This window comes from Zootoca vivipara, chromosome Z2, assembly GCF_965207765.1.
Source record: "Zootoca vivipara chromosome Z2, rZooViv2.hap1.1, whole genome shotgun sequence".
NCBI classification, from domain to species: Eukaryota; Metazoa; Chordata; class Lepidosauria; order Squamata; family Lacertidae; genus Zootoca; species Zootoca vivipara.
In genome coordinates this window covers 14,413,109-14,430,125 of record NC_142585.1, presented here as the reverse complement: position 1 = coordinate 14,430,125, position 17,017 = coordinate 14,413,109, and the positions used below count along the sequence as shown (strand labels likewise).

At 44.0% G+C, this 17,017-nt stretch overlaps 1 protein-coding gene across 1 annotated transcript in view; it reads right to left on the bottom strand.

Moving 5' to 3' along the window:
- LOC118084139 (protocadherin-11 X-linked) overlaps window positions 1–16,596 on the bottom strand; it is a 177,540-nt gene extending 160,944 nt beyond the window's left edge. Inside the window, exon 1 of the mRNA XM_060270233.2 lies at window positions 15,695–16,596. The gene's annotated coding sequence lies outside the window, so the exon portion shown is untranslated. The remainder of the gene's footprint in view (window positions 1–15,694) is intronic.
- Window positions 16,597–17,017: the final 421 nt, after the last annotated feature.

The following is a 17,017-nucleotide window of genomic DNA, read 5'->3' as shown; positions in this document are numbered from 1 at the left end:
AAGCAGAGTCACCACAAGAACAGAAGCCTGCCTCTAATTAACTGTTGCCAGGTGGTATCTCTTGGCCAAAGTGTGAGGAATTCCTTGCCCAACTCAAAGGGAATCTTGACAAACAAGAAATCCAACGAGCCAGAGAAATTAGAAATGGCAGAATGGGGATGGCTGGAAAGAAAGGGCTGCAAGTTGCTGTTGATGCTTTCTTCTTCTTCCAAGCTCACTGGAAGAACAAATTAAGATAAATGTACAGATGGGAAACTGTTCACAGGGTTCTGCATTTATTTTGATGCTTCCCAGGCTTAACTCACAAACTCAGGACAAGCTGCAACAATTGTGTATAAGTCAGACACGTGTAGCCCAAAGTTCTGCCTGGATTTTTTTTAGTGAATATGCACTGCTGCCCCACCCCATCAACAGCACAAAGCTCTCCTATATATCCTACTCCTGTGCTACATCTTTCCTCTGCCACACCTGCCGTTTGGTTCCCTAGATGCACGTCAGCCTCCCAATTCTAACCCTGTCTTAGATCCTGAATGAAGTTCTTTCTCTCCCTGGCTGCACAGATCACCCACTTCATCTGCAGCACTCAGGTATGTTTGTGTTTTTATCACTGAAAGGTGGGGGTAACGTATTTCATTGCAGGACAGAGGAGAAACTAAGGAGGGGTAAATCAATTGTATATTTAAAATATTTGGGGGGGAGCCCTCAACATTTAAAACAATAATAGATCAGATCATTTACTAGGGAACTAATTTAGAATGCATAGCTTTGTTGTAATTTTATACTGGACTTTTTAATTATTTAATTGACCTATGTGTAATGATTGTTAATGCTGCCACCATCATTCGTTTAATACTGCTTGCATATATTGTGTTTTCGTGACACTGCAAGTCCTTTTGGGTATTCCAAAAGGCAGTGTATAAATAAATTTGTAAATAAGATAATAAGAAGAGAGTTACTGAAATCCAATCGAACAGGTTCCTGGGCTGGGATATACCGTAGTTTAGGGGTTTTTGTTGCTGATGTTAATATTATTATTATTCTTTGCATCGTTAATTTTAGATCCTATGATTTATGTGGAAATTGTTCCATTTGATTGTGTACTTTTTGCTGTGTTTTATTTATTGCTTATTACTACTTTTGTTATGTTTGCAATTATACGTATCCCATGATTCAGAGGCTGGTGCGAACGGCGGTAGAGCCACGAATGAAGCCATGGTTCCGATGCCTACGTGGATGGCGATGGAGACTGCACAGTGCTCTAGCCAGAACGGTCAGCTCTGAATGTGATTTCGCTCAGTGATCAGCTCATTGCATGTCCGATTCTGGCTGTGCTCTGCTGTCCTTCCATCCCATCCTCGTCGCCAGTATTAAATAATGGGTGGACAACAGAGCGGTTCTTCAAGAAGCTCTTTATTCGGAAGCCAGAACAGAACTGAACTGCATTGCCGAGCCGGCCTGCTTTTATAGAGGCTGGCTCAAACAATGTATCAAACATAATTCAAAGTTCCCTCCTAAACTTCCCTCCTAAAACAACTGTCAAGGACCTGAGGGAAAACTATATACACTAATACATAACATAAATCTTCTTATCTTGTAAGCTGCCTTTAGCATGGTGTTTTAACTATGGAAAGACGGTGTACAAATAAAGTGATGAAGATGACACAGCCAGACTGTGTAATTGGAGACATAATTGGTACAACCTTGTGGAGCTTTACAGCCACATCTATTCCTGTGATAGCAGCTGCACTTTCCCCTAAATTAAACACAATAATATAATAATATAATTTACCCTGCCCATCTGGCTGGGTTTCCCCAGCCACTCTGAGCGGCTCGCAAACAAATATTAAAAACACAATACAGCATCAAACATTTAAAACTTCCCTAAACAGGGCTGCCTTCAGATGTCTTTTAAAAGCAGGATACAGTGGTACCTCGGTTTATGAACACAAATGGTTCCGGAAGTCTGTTCATAAACTGAAGTGTTCATAAACTGAAGCGAACTTTCCGAATGAAAGTAATGGAAAGTGGATTAATCCGTTCCAGATGGGTCCGCGGAGTACTCAACCTGAAGCATACTTAACCCCAAGCATGGGTGTGATTGGTTCCGGAAGTCTGTTCATAAACTGAAGCGTTCATAAACTGAAGCAAACTTTCCCATTGAAAGTAATGGAAAGTGAATTAATCCGTTCCAGATGGGTCCACAGCGTTTGTAAACTGAAAGTTCGTAAACTGAGTTGTTCATAAACCAAGGTTCCACTGTAGTTGCTTATTTCCTTGACATCTGATGGGGGGGGCATTCCACAGGGCGGGCGCTACCACCGAGAAGGCCCTCTGCCTGGTTCCCTGTAACCTCACTTCTCGCAGTGAGGTAACCGCCAGAAGGCCCTCGGGCACTGGACCTCGGTGTCTGGGCCAAACGACGGGGGTGGAGACGCTCCTTCAGGTATAATGGGCAGCACCAACACTTTGAATTGTGCTTGGAAACATACTGAATGCAAGGCTAAGAAACCTGCATTCGAATTCCTAGAAGCTTCAGAGGGCATGCTTGTCCGATTCAGTATTTTTACTTAGAGAAGCAATGTCTTGCTTTCTGATTACCGTATGTTCTTGCTAAGGACAAAAGAAGACTTTCTCTCAGATGGTATTTTGAAACAAACTGACCTAACTGCCCAGTCTGGGATCAGAATGAGGATTGTAATTCAAAGGATTGTGTGTCACTTCTTGGATGACACACATCTACCCCTATGTTGTGGTGCAATTTAGGTTATTAAAATGCACACACAAATGCTTATACGCATACAAAGCATTTGAAAGATGTGTACCATTTATTTATTTTTTCATTCAATAAAAAAAAAATGCAAGCTCTCTCTCTCTCTCACACATACAAACATACACACCCGAGAATGCAATAGGCCTATGAAAGAGCATATATGAAACTTAGATGAAATGGAAATTAGTTCAGGCAAGAAACCATTTGAGGACTGAAAAGATGAAGGGAAGAGCCTAAAATTAGTTCAATCATCTCCCAGTTTACAAAGCCTCCTGAGAATATGAGACGGGCAAAACACAAGGAATCCACAGAGAAAAGATACATGAATGAGCGCATGACCCTGCCTCATGCAAAGTCTATCTCACCCAATACTAACAGATAGTCTGTCTATTTTAACTGGCAGTAGCTCTCCAGAAACTTGGACAGGATTTTTTATATATATTTTTGGGGGAGGGGGGTACTGGATAATAATTGTGTTAACCGGAAATGTCAGAAAGAAATGTCAGAAGCTAAGCTTGGGTCTCATACATGCAAGGCTTGATGACAGCGTAGTTGGTAGAGCATGAGACTCTTAACCCGAAGGTGAAAATTTCCTGCGTTGCCGGGGGGGGGGGGGTTGTTGGACTAAAAGACCTTGGCGGGGCTTTTCAACTCTACAATTCTATGATTCCATGATTCTATATGCTCTAGAATTGAGCCGGAGCCCTCCGTGTTTTGAAGGCCAGGCCACAGAACAAAGCCAACAGCAGCAGAGCAGAGACAAAGTGAAGAAGACCATCATCAATGGACATACATTGGGCCTGCTACTTATGCAAGGGTTCAGTTCCGAGGGTCTGAGCACAAAGACAAAGTCAGGAACCCTGGAACTGCCTCCCCCTGTGTGAGGCAGAGGGCTGCTTACAGGGGTCTAGGAAGATGGGGTGGGTGGGGGGAATTTCCAGACTCTAGTAAATGAGGCTGCACCTTCTTACAGGAATTTGAGGGGGGGCAGAGCTCTGCACCTTATACCTTACAGGAATTTGAGGGGGGGCAGAGGCCCCCACCTTCTACCATGAGGCCAGTACAGAAGGAGCCACACCATGCTTACCAAGCTTTAGGAAGTTGTGGGGGGCTCTAGGATGCTACCAGAGCCCTCATGCTGCCTTCCCAAAGCCAGCAGCACCCCAGCTTTGGGAAGGAGGTGCTTGGGCCCAGAGCCTTCCTACTACCTTCCTAAATCCAGGTAAACAAGGCCAGTGCCTTTGAGAAGGAGGCAGGAAGGCTTGGCATTCCCTTCACCTCTCCATTCTGTATCATTGCTGCAGTGGCCCCCCCCTGCAGTCTAACCTGTCTCAGTACCCTAAAACTGCCCCTGCTGGCAGTGTCCTAGCGTCCTGGGATGCTTCCAGAGCCCTCCTGCCACCTTTCCAAAGCTAGGTAAAGGTGAGGAGCCCGCTGCCTTCCCAAAGCCCTGTAAATGAGGAAAACCCGCTCGGTGTGCAGGTGGGGAAATAAAGAAATGGAGAGCACTGAGTTTTTTATTCATTTCCCTCCCACCTATCTGCATAAAGTTATGATTGTGTAAGGCAGGCATCCCCAAACTCGGCCCTCCAGATGTTCTGGGACTACAATTCCCATCATCCCTGACCACTGGTCCTGTTAGCTAGGGATGATGGGAGTTGTATTCCCAGAACATCTAGAGGGCCGAGTTTGGGGGTGCCTGGTGTAAGGTAAAATGAGTGCAAGTTGTGGGTTTAGCATACTGTATACAGAAAGCAGTTAAGAAACAGAAGGTCCTTCCCCGCTGGTTGGTTGTTGTTGTTCTTTGGGGGGGGGGGTGAGTGTGTTCTATAACATGTCATTGATGTGATAATTGTGCATTAGTGGTGCACTGGGCAATCCACACATCATTCTCATCTCTTGTTGAGTCTGTAGTGCTTCACCAATGTCATCGCTTTATTGCCATCTGGGAGGGACAAATTTGCACTACAGTATAGCAAAACAGAAATGGGACCAATACAAGAACAAGAACAAGAACTCTTGTGGAAGGAAGAGCTACAGGATTTCATCAGAAAGCCAGAGACATGCACTGATAGAAAATGAAGCAGTTATGTCACCTCACAACGTTTTACAGATGCAAAGAGTATCGAAAGCAGAATCATGTATAACCTCTCTTATATCAGCATAACACTAATCATCATGAATGCACAATATAAAGGACACCTGGAAAGGACCTCAGTTTCCCCAGAAGGCTTTTTATTCCAGTAGGACCAGTCAGAGAGAACAGTTGATATAGTCACCTCACCACAGCAGTTCCAGGCTGCTGAGTCCCAGCCAAGCAGCAACCGAATTAATGCTAAATCAGAACAATGACTGACATGAACCATACAGCCAGCTATTTTTCCTTTTACATTTCATTCTTCCTTCCTTCCTTTCCCCTTCTCATCTATTTACAGTGGGTTCGGTGGGGGGGGGGGACTATCCATTTCTTCATATGTTTTAACATAAGTACATTTGTATTCTAAGCATATTTTTTTTAAAAAAATGAGGGACAGATCTAAAGGAAAGCACCTCAAATATTTTTCCACCAGCCAAAAATAAAATGAGGATTCCAACCTTACAAAGCCACTCTAAAAAGAGAAATCTAAGAGATCCAAGGTTGCCAAAGCAGAAGAAAAATGGAGGCAGGGAAGAGAAAGGAGTCCTGCAGTCTTTAAGGAAATGGTTTCATTATATTAACGCTATTGCTGTACTTCCTTATAAAGCAACCTCACTTAAAACCAACCGCCAAATAAATATTCCTGGAGTCACTTAAATGACTGACAGAGTAAAAGAAATTACTCCATTAAATGCACTGCTCCCCCCCCCTTTCAGTCTTCACATCTCCAGCTTATCAGGCACACATTTATATATACTTGCAGTAGATAGAAGAGACAGAGAGAAAACTCTGCATCAAGGTAAAAGTAGAATGGAAGTCCCAAATTGTTTTCAATAGACTGCAGCATAATAAATTGAAATTTCAAGTAAGAACCATAAGTCATAAGATGACATTTCAGTACATGCAATAAGGTTCTGCTTTCATTCTCCTCCCCATTCTACCTTTTGCACATCTCCACAATTTAAACAAAAAAATATAAACTAAAGTGTATCTTAATTTATTCCAACTCAGAAGCATTGCAGAAAGTTTTATCCCTCCCGAACCCCAAATCTGGTGAGACATGGAACTTTGGGAAGAAACTGCCAGTGCTCTGTCCAGACCCAGTGGTGCTGGGTTTCGGGAAGGAGATGCAAAGGCTCTGGAAAAATCTCACTCTCACACCACCTTCCCAAACCAGGGGAGTGAAGTGCCAGGCTTTGAAAAGGAGCCACGGGGGCTTGGCAGTGCAAGAGACAGAGAAGCAGGGGGGTACTGGATTTTGGCCCTGCATAGGGTACTACTGAAATTTGAGACCCCAAGGTCTGCCAGTGCTTTGACTCCACAACATGCCAGAGCCATCCCGCTGCCTTCCCAAAGTCAGGGAAGCGAGCCACCCAAAGCCAAAGTTGCTGCCTTTCCAAAGCGGGCAAGTGAGATGGCAGGCTTTGGAAAAGAGATGTAAAGATATGAGGGCTCTAGGTCCTGGCACTGGCTCTAGCAGCTTTCCAGAGCCCTTCTGCTGCCTTTGCGACAGCCTCATGAAAGGTATAACATTGTCCTGGTACTGGGCTCTGGAAATGAGGCACGAGGGCTGAAGGTTTTGGAAAGGAGGCCCTGGCTTTGCAAAGGAAGCACTGTCTTTACAAAACTGGGAAAGGGAAATGCCAGGCAAATGTTTGGGAAGGAGGTGCAAAGGCTCTGAGGGAGGTGGTGGCACTTTCCCAAAGCTAGGAAAGCAAGGTGTGAGGCTTTGGGAAGCAGGTGCAAGGCTACGGAAATGAGATGCAAGGATTTGGGAAGGACGTATTTATGCTGCACCATCCCAGAACCCTTCCACAGGTGAGACAGTTGCCAGAGCCCTCCCTGCCCGCTTCCTAAAGCTGGGTGAGGTGCAGGGCATTGAAAAGGAAGTGGGAGGGCTCTGGCAACTGTCTAAGCACTGGGCATTGGGAAGAATGCCCTAGAGCCCTCCCAGACCTTCCCAAAGCCAGGTAAATGAGGAAAACCCTCTCAGTGCATGGGTGAAGGGGAAATAAATAAAAGGAGAGAGGAAGTACAAGGTTGTGATTGAATAAGTAAAGTGGGCACAAGCTGTGGGTTTATGGTACACAGAAAGTAGTTAAGAAACTGAAGTCCTTCCATACTTCAGTATTGTGTTTTTGTGGGTGAGCCCTATTTGCTACAGCAGAAGGGAGAGGGAGTGATAGGACTATACTGCATCAATATTAAGAAACCATTCAAAAGTGGGTTTTTTTGTTAGGAAGTAAGCCCTATTAGTCTGTTGTCATAAACGTTTGCAGCAAAACATACAAAATGCCTTTAAGCAAAATGTCTTTAGGACTCTCAGTGAAAGCTATTCAATTCCCAGAGGAATTTTTCAAGAGCCTCCTGTTTGTGGAGCCAGGTGACAAATGCGAAGCTTCTTAGGAACCACAAAGCTCTTCGTTGTTAGAGAAACAGGAGGCATCTCTGAGTTGCGACCTGGCAGACTCTAGGCCAGTGTGCTGAACAGTAAATAAAACAAAAGAGAGAACAACAGTTTTGTATATCATCACTGCAGAGCATTGCAAGTGACCCAACTGCATACAAATGTGGGTACCAATACAGCTCTATCTGCAGGTTTGCTGGTATGCATCACCCCCCCCCTTGCTTAACGACTTCCACCACTTCTTCTATCTGAAGAAGTGTGCATGCACACGAAAGCTCATACCAATGACAAACTTAGTTGGTCTCTAAGGTGCTGCTGAAAGGATTCCCCCCCCCCCGACTATGTCAGACCAACATGGCTACCTACCTGTAACTGGACTTCCACCACCACTGTCTGACTGTGGCTTATAAGCTAGAAACCTCCAAAGTTTCTCCATGGGGCAACAAAGCCAAAAGCATTTTGATGCACTATGAGCGGCAAGAAGCACACAATGACTGATGGAAGTATCTCAGCATACTTTAAATAAAATGAGGGTCAGCCCTGCTCATCCTGGGATCCAAAAGAGTAATTTAAAGCACACATTAAGCTAGTGCAAAGGGAACCAATGGTCTATCCCATTTACAACCTAGCAAATTACAGTCATACCTTGGTTTAAGTACGCCTCGGTTTGAGTACTTTCAGTTTAAGTACTCCGCGGACCCATCTGGAACAGATTAAGCCACTTTCCATTACTTTCAATGGGAAAGTTCGCTTCAGGTTAAGTACGCTTCAGGTTAAGTACAGACTTCCGGAACCAATTGTGTACTTAAACCGAGGTACCACTGACCAGCCCAATCATAGAGCATCTTGAGTCCGTTACCGCAATTTCTCATGGCAAGTTCTCTGTTATAATTTAATTATCCTTACTGTGGTTATGCAAATTGTATGCTACCTTGCTGTATTATTTCATTATCAAATTTATATCACAACTCTTCCTCCCAAAGAAGTGCAGGGTGGCAAACAAACAAATGACAAAGCACCTAAAAAGACTCCCAATATAGAGGCAGACTGGGAAAGCGGTCTACTTAAAAGGCTTGTTGGGAAAGGAAGGTCTTGAAAGGAAGCTACCAAAAAAACCAAGAGACTGTACTATATTTGATGAGAGGGAATTTCAAATGATAGGTGCCACAACAGTTAAAGTCCTGATCCAACATTGTGCAGAATAGACCTCCTGCAGGATCAATCCTGCAGTCCTCACCTGCAGGGTTGATCAGGTATATAAGGGGCGATCTTTCAGGTATCTTGGTTCCAAACTGTATATGGCTCTATACCAGCACCTCAAACTTTTCCCTTGAACTTATTTCAGTAAATAAAATAAAGCCATCCTTTGCTTAGAGAAGTACTGCCTGGTTTTGAGAGATGCTGCTAGTGGCAGAAATAAAAGAAATCCCCACTGCATCCATCCAAAAGAACTCAGAACCACCGAGGGTAGAGGACAAACTGCAGTATGCATTTCTGCATAGCAATCTGAAATTTTGAAACAGAATTATACCAGTTGATGCCCTGCATTAGCGATATTTGTTCAAAACTATCAGAAGCTGATTAGGATGCACATGAAAATTGAATAGGGCCACAAAGCAAAAAAAAAAAAAATTAAACACACACACACACACAGAGAGAGAGAGAGAGAGAGAGAGAGAGAGAGAGAGAGAGAGAGAGAGAGAGAGAGTTGTATAATAAGTATATTTATTAAGCAGTATGCTTTCTTGGTACACCACACTGGTTCTCTTCTGGCCTTGCCATTACTGCTGGTATAGTGGACCGGTTAAGGATGGAAGTATGATAAAGAAGAAGGGGGTTATATGGAAAGAGATTGTGAACTGCAGGCACCTACAGACCACCCTCTGCCAACTCAACCAGGCTAAGTCAGGCTCCCGCTTTCCATATCTTAAACCTCCATTTTACTCACTGCCTATCTTATCAAAGATAGCGTAAAATTCTGCTCTGGCTTCCTGTTCCTCCTTCTGTGACACCTTCAATTGAAATTAAATTCCACAGAGATAACTGCACATTGCATTAAAAAGATTTATAAATAAATGAGTGGTGTGGAAGCTAGGCCTTAATTAAAAAGTCACACACACACACACACACACACACACACACACACACACACCTCTTTAGCAAAGGGCTCCATGTAGCTTGTTGTAAAGGAGAGCTAAATTGTGCAGCCTTTGCTCAGTCGAGTCCAGCTTCCAGCACTAACTAGAGCATACCGTCTCAGAATAAACGTGAGCTGAAGCTTGCAATACTTATAAAGCAAAACCACAGTTACGTAGCTGTCACAAGAATTTTACCTGAAGCAAAACCAAGATCATCTTCAGGCCAGACATTTAAGGAAACTCAACCAAATACAGTTATAAGGCAACTTATATTATGCCTTGTTCAAGTTCTACGCACACTTATCAATGATGTATTCAAAAATGTATCCAGAATGCCCAGCAAGGCCTTTGAAATTGCCCCAAAGGGTTCCCTTCAGTCTGATGGGTTTTGGGGGTGCCTTCTCCAACTTGTAATTGGTGCAAAAGTAGTGCATTAGTGGTGGATTATACTGGACCATGCACACATCTTTTGTTGTTTGTGATGCTTCCCGAACATCACTCTTGCACTGCGGTGTCACAACAGCGGGGCAAAAAAAGAGGAAAACAAACACACCCAGACACAAATAAACCAGAACATTTGTGAAATAAAAAGTTGCAGGAAACAAATCACTATGTCCACACCAAATCATTGGCACTGCAAACAGTGTTGAAAGTGAAATTGCATATAATCACCACAATACTGTACCATCGCGAGCACAAATCATGACTGAACAATCAAAAGGATGTCGGAGGCAGTTCACTGAGTTTGGGATTGTGCATTCAGAGACGTAGGTGAGCACATTGATCCATCTAGCCCAGAACTGTTTACACTGACTGGAAATGGCTGTCCAGCACTTCAAAAGAGTCTTTCCTAGACCTACCTGAAGATTCTGGGTATGACTCTCAGTTCTTCTGCATACAAATCACGGGCTTCATCAGCAAGCCATAACCCATTCCCCAGTAATGCAATGCAGAAGATTTTGAAAAATTCATATAATTGGTGGCGATTTGGGATGACTTGACAGGAGGCCTTGAAATAAGACCCCAAACAGCTTTTTTAAAGAAAAAAGAGAGAGATCTGGTTCTATTGAAATACCTATTATGTGCTTCCCAAATGCCATTCACCCACAGAAACATAAATGTCTCTGATACACCTTTTCTTTATCTGCACTTGAAAAGAGCGGGGGGGGGGGGAATCAGTGCTATAAAGTGTTGGTTTTTTATTTTTAAAAACGAGGGAAATAAGGTTTTTTTAAAAAAGTAACATATCTGCTGCAGGTGATAAATTGATAATCTACAGAGGCCACTTTTATTCCACCCACAACACAAAAGGAAGAGTTAGAAGTGAAGTTTAAAATCTGCTAACAGGGATTTTGCAAGCAGAGAAAGGTAATAGCACGTTATACAATTTCTGTCAAGTCACTCTACTAAACTCAGACAATAATTGAAAGAGATTGACTTTCAAACTATTTGGAATAATGAAATGCAGAAAGTCCCTTTGCAAACCCCGTAGGATGATGGAATGCACCCTTCCAATTTACTTTTTTTTTCCTGCTTGCTCCTTATTTCATCCCATCTTTCCTATGTCTAAGCACTTATTTCTGCCAAGAGCATCAGCCTTCAGGAGAAGCCTGTGTTAAAGTTCAGTTTCACACACTTGGCCACTGTAGGCAACAAAATGGCTGCAGCGCAGCACTCTACACAATTGCTCAGGGATATAGACCAGTGACATCACCAGGACTTGCTCCCAAGCAAGATGAGGCTGCAGACAGCACGGTGCTTCTACACCACATTTGCTTCATGGTAGGAAGAACCTCCAGGGCTAGAATCCTGACCCTGCTAACTCAACATCAATGAGACTTTCAAATGAGCTAAAGGATGCTGGAGTTCTGAGAGCAGGTCAACATTAAACACAGAGAACCACCTTCTTCCCAAGGACATGTGTCCTATCAAGGGCAAGTGTTTTCAGAATTGCAAAACCAGGGATTTCGTCATCCTCTTATCTTCTGTAGACTCAGTAGTATTATGCTCAGAGGAACATAGTGACAGATTTTGGACACAAATAACAGAACTGGCTCTTATGACTTGTACGACCCTATTTCTAGGTAGCTCACATAGCACCGCCTCTGAACTACCGGTACTTAGAAGCAGGCAAGCATTTACCAAGGGATGTGCTCACCCCCATCAAGCTTAAGGCAAGGGCAAGCAGCAAGCAGCCCAATGGCTCAAAATTTGAGTCATGCGCAAAATTCCCACAGAACATTTCACATGAACTTTCCATGTACAGGATGTTTACAGAGCTCCAACAGTGCCATGGAATGGCATTATGGGCAGAAAGACAAACATATGGAATGGGAAATGCATTGTTTTCCCGTTGCTCAACATTTCGCTAGGACTTGTAGAATGCATAAGTCTATGTGTTCCTTCTTCCCAATAACCTCGCAGAGCAAATCACTCGCTATCATTCTTAGCGCATCAAGGCGGTGCTCTCAGATTGCACTCACTGTGGAGTAACCCCCACAAAATACAATGAGGCTGACTTACGTTGAGAGTAATTATGCCTAGAACCAAATCATAGATATATGAGGTCAACCAGTCTGAGGCTACAGAAACAAAGTGAATGCAAGACCAGAAGAGAGAAAAGCTTGCCTATGTCCCCAGTACATTCTCAACCCTTTGAATTCACCGGAGAAAACAATGTTCTGCATAAAGCCAACACACCTTTTAGGTAGCCTCACTAATTTTATGTGCTGACTTAACTATATCTTTGTGAACAAAGGAATGGCATGGTGAAACACATTCTATAGCACTCCAAATCAAGATTCATGCATTATATGCCAATACTGAACTATGCAGATTAAATTTTGCTGCTTGCAGTTCCTAAAACTCCATTACCTTATACTACAACGTACCTTCATTCTTTTTGGATATTAACCATAACGTAGCCTTAAGTGCACTATCAGAAGTTAAACCACCTACAGTTCCCCGGTTCCCCGAGTGAACCAAAACCAACTCAACACATTCCTTCCTTCCAACAGTGATGCTCATCTGTCCCAGGAAAAGCTTCATCAAGCCCATAACATGAATCAAGCAGTCATCTCATCTAGAACACAAAGAAACCAGAAGCTGCTTTAAAAAAAAAAAAAAAAAGGTCAGGTTCTTCCAGCCCCTAGACCCTCACCACTTTCTGATGATCACCATCAGAAACAGACTTTAACAGCCTGCAATGTGTACATATAATGCAGGCTGCATCAGTAGGCTCTGGTTATAGCTCAAAGCACAATTTGGATGGGTAAATAATAAACCACTAAGCAAATGAGTGCTAAAAAGAACGGAAGGAGATGGACACAATCTTAACTATATGAGAGAGCGACAGAATGTTGCCTAGGCCCATGTAAGAATACAAATGAGTTAGAGGTCCAAATCTTTGATCTTCCTTTTTGCAGAGGCTGTGATGTATAAAACCAATTGTACCAAGCAGACAGTCCTATGCTGAATATAAATTATCCTGCAACTATGGTCATGTTTAAAAGAAAAGAAGGAAGAGCTATACAGCCATGAAGCAATAATACTTCTTTATGGGGTGGGGGAATTAAAATGCAGTTATCTGTATGGGTAACCACCCTGAGGGAAGAAATAAAGCAACAGATATGCACCTTAACTGTTTAATTTGACAGAAGGAGGATTTAAATAGAAAACGTTCACACATCTTGCAATAACAGCAGCATCTCGTTACTTGCTACCCATGAGAGAGTTGATTCTGCCATACCATCCATACACACATATATATATATAATCACAAGAATCATTGACTTAAGTAATGTTCAGTTTTATTTTCAGATTTGACTACAGACACAGCTGAAGTAGAACATGCCTGGAAATTTAAAGACCTCTCTCTGCCAGCTCACTCTTCAAAAGAGCTTGCCTTTTGCTTATCAAGCTAACCCCTCGCGTCTCCAGGGTTTAAGTCATTGATATTCTGATCCCGTATTTGCAATTGACACCCACATGCCAATTTTTCTACATAGACACACACACACAAACAAACAATATAGATAAAAAAAACATGGGGTGGTTTTTAGTTTTTGCTTAGCGGGGTTTTTCTGTGCTGTGCTGTACTGTACTGTACTGCATAATGTAAACTCATGCCTCCTTCTCTCGCTTTCACCTTTATCTTATGCAAAATTTACAGTTTTGGAAGCATTCAAGTATGAAGGCATACCCCGAGTTCCCTTTCACATTTCAGATGTGAAAACAAACCATTTCTGACAAGCCAATAAAGCTTTATTTGAATATATTTACTGAAGTCAGTCTCTCTCTCTCTCTCTCTCTGTGTGTGTGTGTGTGTGTGTGTGTGTGTGAGAGAGAGAGAGAGAGAGAGAGAGAGAGAGAACTTAGCCCCATCCTAGAGCTGTTGGCAATGTTACAGGAGAGGTTTCTGCTGGACACTTTCTGCACAATAAAGAACTTTGTTTAACTTGCAAGCTTGCACACCAATTCCATTGACAGAAAAAGTCACTCATCTGTCATTTTCCATTACCAATCTGGGAAACCTTGACAGATAAAATAAAATAAAAACTCCACAAGGTTCTAATTAGATTTTTTTTTTAATTTGTAGTGTTACTTATGGAGGAAATCAGTCATTTTGTAAGAGTTCACTGGGCAGAGGAAGTAACTTCTTGCCTCAATACTTCTCCCCTGCCCCACTTTAAACAATTCATTGCTCCTATTTCAGCCCAAAATTTACTTGCATCCTTTCATTCGTTTATAACCTTGGCTCATTTGCAGCAAGAGTTCTGCTTGGATCTTCTGCATTTTCATATTTACAGCAGTGGGAAGTTGAAATATTATTGCCTTCACCATCGCATCATGCTCAGAGACCCTATGAGATGCTCCGAGGGCACTTTCCATTTTTGATGGGCCAACACTCCTGCATTATCAATATTCTCTGCTTTTTATTTTATTCTAAAACATCAGATCAGGGTGGAAGTCACAGGCTTTGCCTAAGGCAACAGGCTCTTTATTTTTTGCCTTCTTAACAAAATGCTTGCACTCAAGCTATTTTAAGGCAATGCTGTATTCGCATGGTCCACGCCCCCTCCCCCCCCACGCATGATCATACAGAACCTAATGCCTCCTCCCCTGCTCCTCATCTCAGACCTCAGAGCTACTTCTTACAAGTTATTACTATGCTAAGCTTGCATTCAGGAAAAGAGAGAGAGACCCTCCGTTCTGCAGCCAAGCTGCAATATTTCCATCTGCAGCCAGCAGGTTTTAAAGATCCACACTGTGACCAATTTCTACCTAGGAAGGGGGAGGGAGCCATATTCTGATTCCTGTTTTACTCACTTTCTCCCACTACTGCTAAGGAAAGAGAAAGCCATGCTTAGCTTAGTGCTCCCTAAGTCTTTCCTTTCCAGGTCCATGCAGAGCTGGAACTAGCTATCAGAGATATGAAATGTTAAATTTCTTCTCCCGCTCATTCAAGGGCTCAAGGAAATCACCAGTATATTTGCCAACCCACCCAAATACTGATCTGTGTTACATCTTATTCTAATATGCCAAATGCACAGTAACTTTAAGCTCATCACCAGAGTTCAAGGAAATCCTTCAATCAGGGAATCTCATCAATCCAGCACATCGCTGGTCCGTGGAGTGTTGTTTTTTACTTTCCCTTACTCTCTGTCTGTCTACAGTATCTGTCTGACACACTCACTCTCTCTGTGTGTGTGAGCAGTTTTTTTAAAAAAATACAATCCCCCGTCTAATGCAGTCTCCATTACAGGATTAAAACTGCATCAATAAAAAACTCCATATGTTTTTCCTCCCCCATTCACATCTCTGACCCTCCCCCCCCCTTCACTAAGTACTCTGCACCCTGACACTCAAAAGCTGAACTGCTCGCGATGGGCTTTGCATTGCAAACGGGAGGAGAAAGACCGTGCGATCTTCAGCGATCGGGAGAGATCACATCACATATCAGTTTGCGGAAGGGGGGTTCCCCTCCTCCCATAAGCTACACAGTTTGGCTTCTCTCTCTTCCACCACCACCACCACCCCCGCCGCCCTGCAAAATCTAAGCCACGGGTGTACCAGCGCTGCATACCTAGATTGCAAAGATCTACAGTGTGTGAAAGGATAAGGAAGCAAAAGGAGAATCTAGATAGAGAGAAGGCGCTTGCTTGTAGACCGCCAGCGCTCTCCCCAGACGAAGTCTCTCCCCAGCTCTCCTCGAGACGCACCACCCACTTTCTCCGCCTTACCTTGAATTCCTTGTGTGAGCAAGAGAATCTCCGTCTAAAGCTGCTCCTCAGCCATGCCGTTCCTTTCCGTTGCCTTCAAGTCAGACCCCAAGCGCACCATGAGGTGGGTAAAGAAAAGAAAAATCCTTGTTCTGCTCAGAATCTTGGAAAGAATTATTACATGGGTACGGTACGGAGGAGATCGTCTAGGACGAAAAACAGTGAGCTCAAAAACAAAAGTAGTGAGACTGGTGGGGGTGGGTGGGAAGGGGGTGCCCTTCTTCCACAGCGTGAGGAGAAACAGAGACAAAACGAAGAGATCCTAACTTGAGAGTTATTCAAACACGCTTGCTGCTGTAGGGCAAGTGGGAAACCGGGGAAGGCAAGTGAAGTCCGCGTACCCACCGGCTTCTCAACTACCCAAAGGAACGCTGGAAGAAGAGGATGGGGCCAAGTCTGGCAAGCTGCTGGCTGGCTTGATTTGGGTTTCTTTTTTTCTGGGGGGGGGGAGAACTTGCACGAAGAGATTCGTTGCAACTTGGAAGGAAGAAATCCTCCAGCTTTATGCAATCACCGGGATGATTTACAACGTCCTTCTTTTCGAGTGCCGAGCCCCTCTGAGAGGTCGGCGGGGGGCGGCGGTGCTGGTGGTGCAGGGGGTCGGAACAAGAGGCGGCTAAGGGCGAGACGATATCCCGTCCCCCTCTCCCAGGAGAGGGGAAGTCCTTTCCCCGGGGCTCAGGTGGCCAGTCTGCCCCAAGAGCTGTCTCGGTCTACGCAGGACTTCCCCCGAAGGCGAGCCGGAGACTCCGGGCGCGCTCCCGCCCGGGGGCTCGAGATTCGTGTTGCTGCTACTGCTGCTGCTGCTGCTGCTCCACGCACTGGCCGCATCCGCTCCGCGCTCCGGCTGCTGCCGTCTGAACTCCGCTTTCCCAACCACTGCCAGCAAGTCCTCGCCGGGGCTGACATCACTGCAAAGGAGGCGGGGAATGGAGGGGGAAATGCAAATGAGGAAGGCGGGTGGAAGAGAAGGAGGGGGGTTAAAAAAGATTTCCCCCTCCCACCGCTCTCCTCCCGTGGTCTTAAAGGGTTCTGTAATCTGCTGCTTTCAGCTCATGGAAAAAGCAGGCGAAGGCATTCAAAGCAAGGCAGAAAGACGCTCGTTTCTCCCAAAAATAATAAGTGACCTTTAATAAATAAAAGAAGGCGGGGGGCTAATAACTCGAGGGTCTGACCGAGCTAGGACCGTTCTTGGGCGTTCGCCTTGGAGAAGGAACAGATGATTAATCTAAAAATTCGTTTCCTTTGATCTTTTTCCTCCCCCCTTGGGTGATACCCAACTTA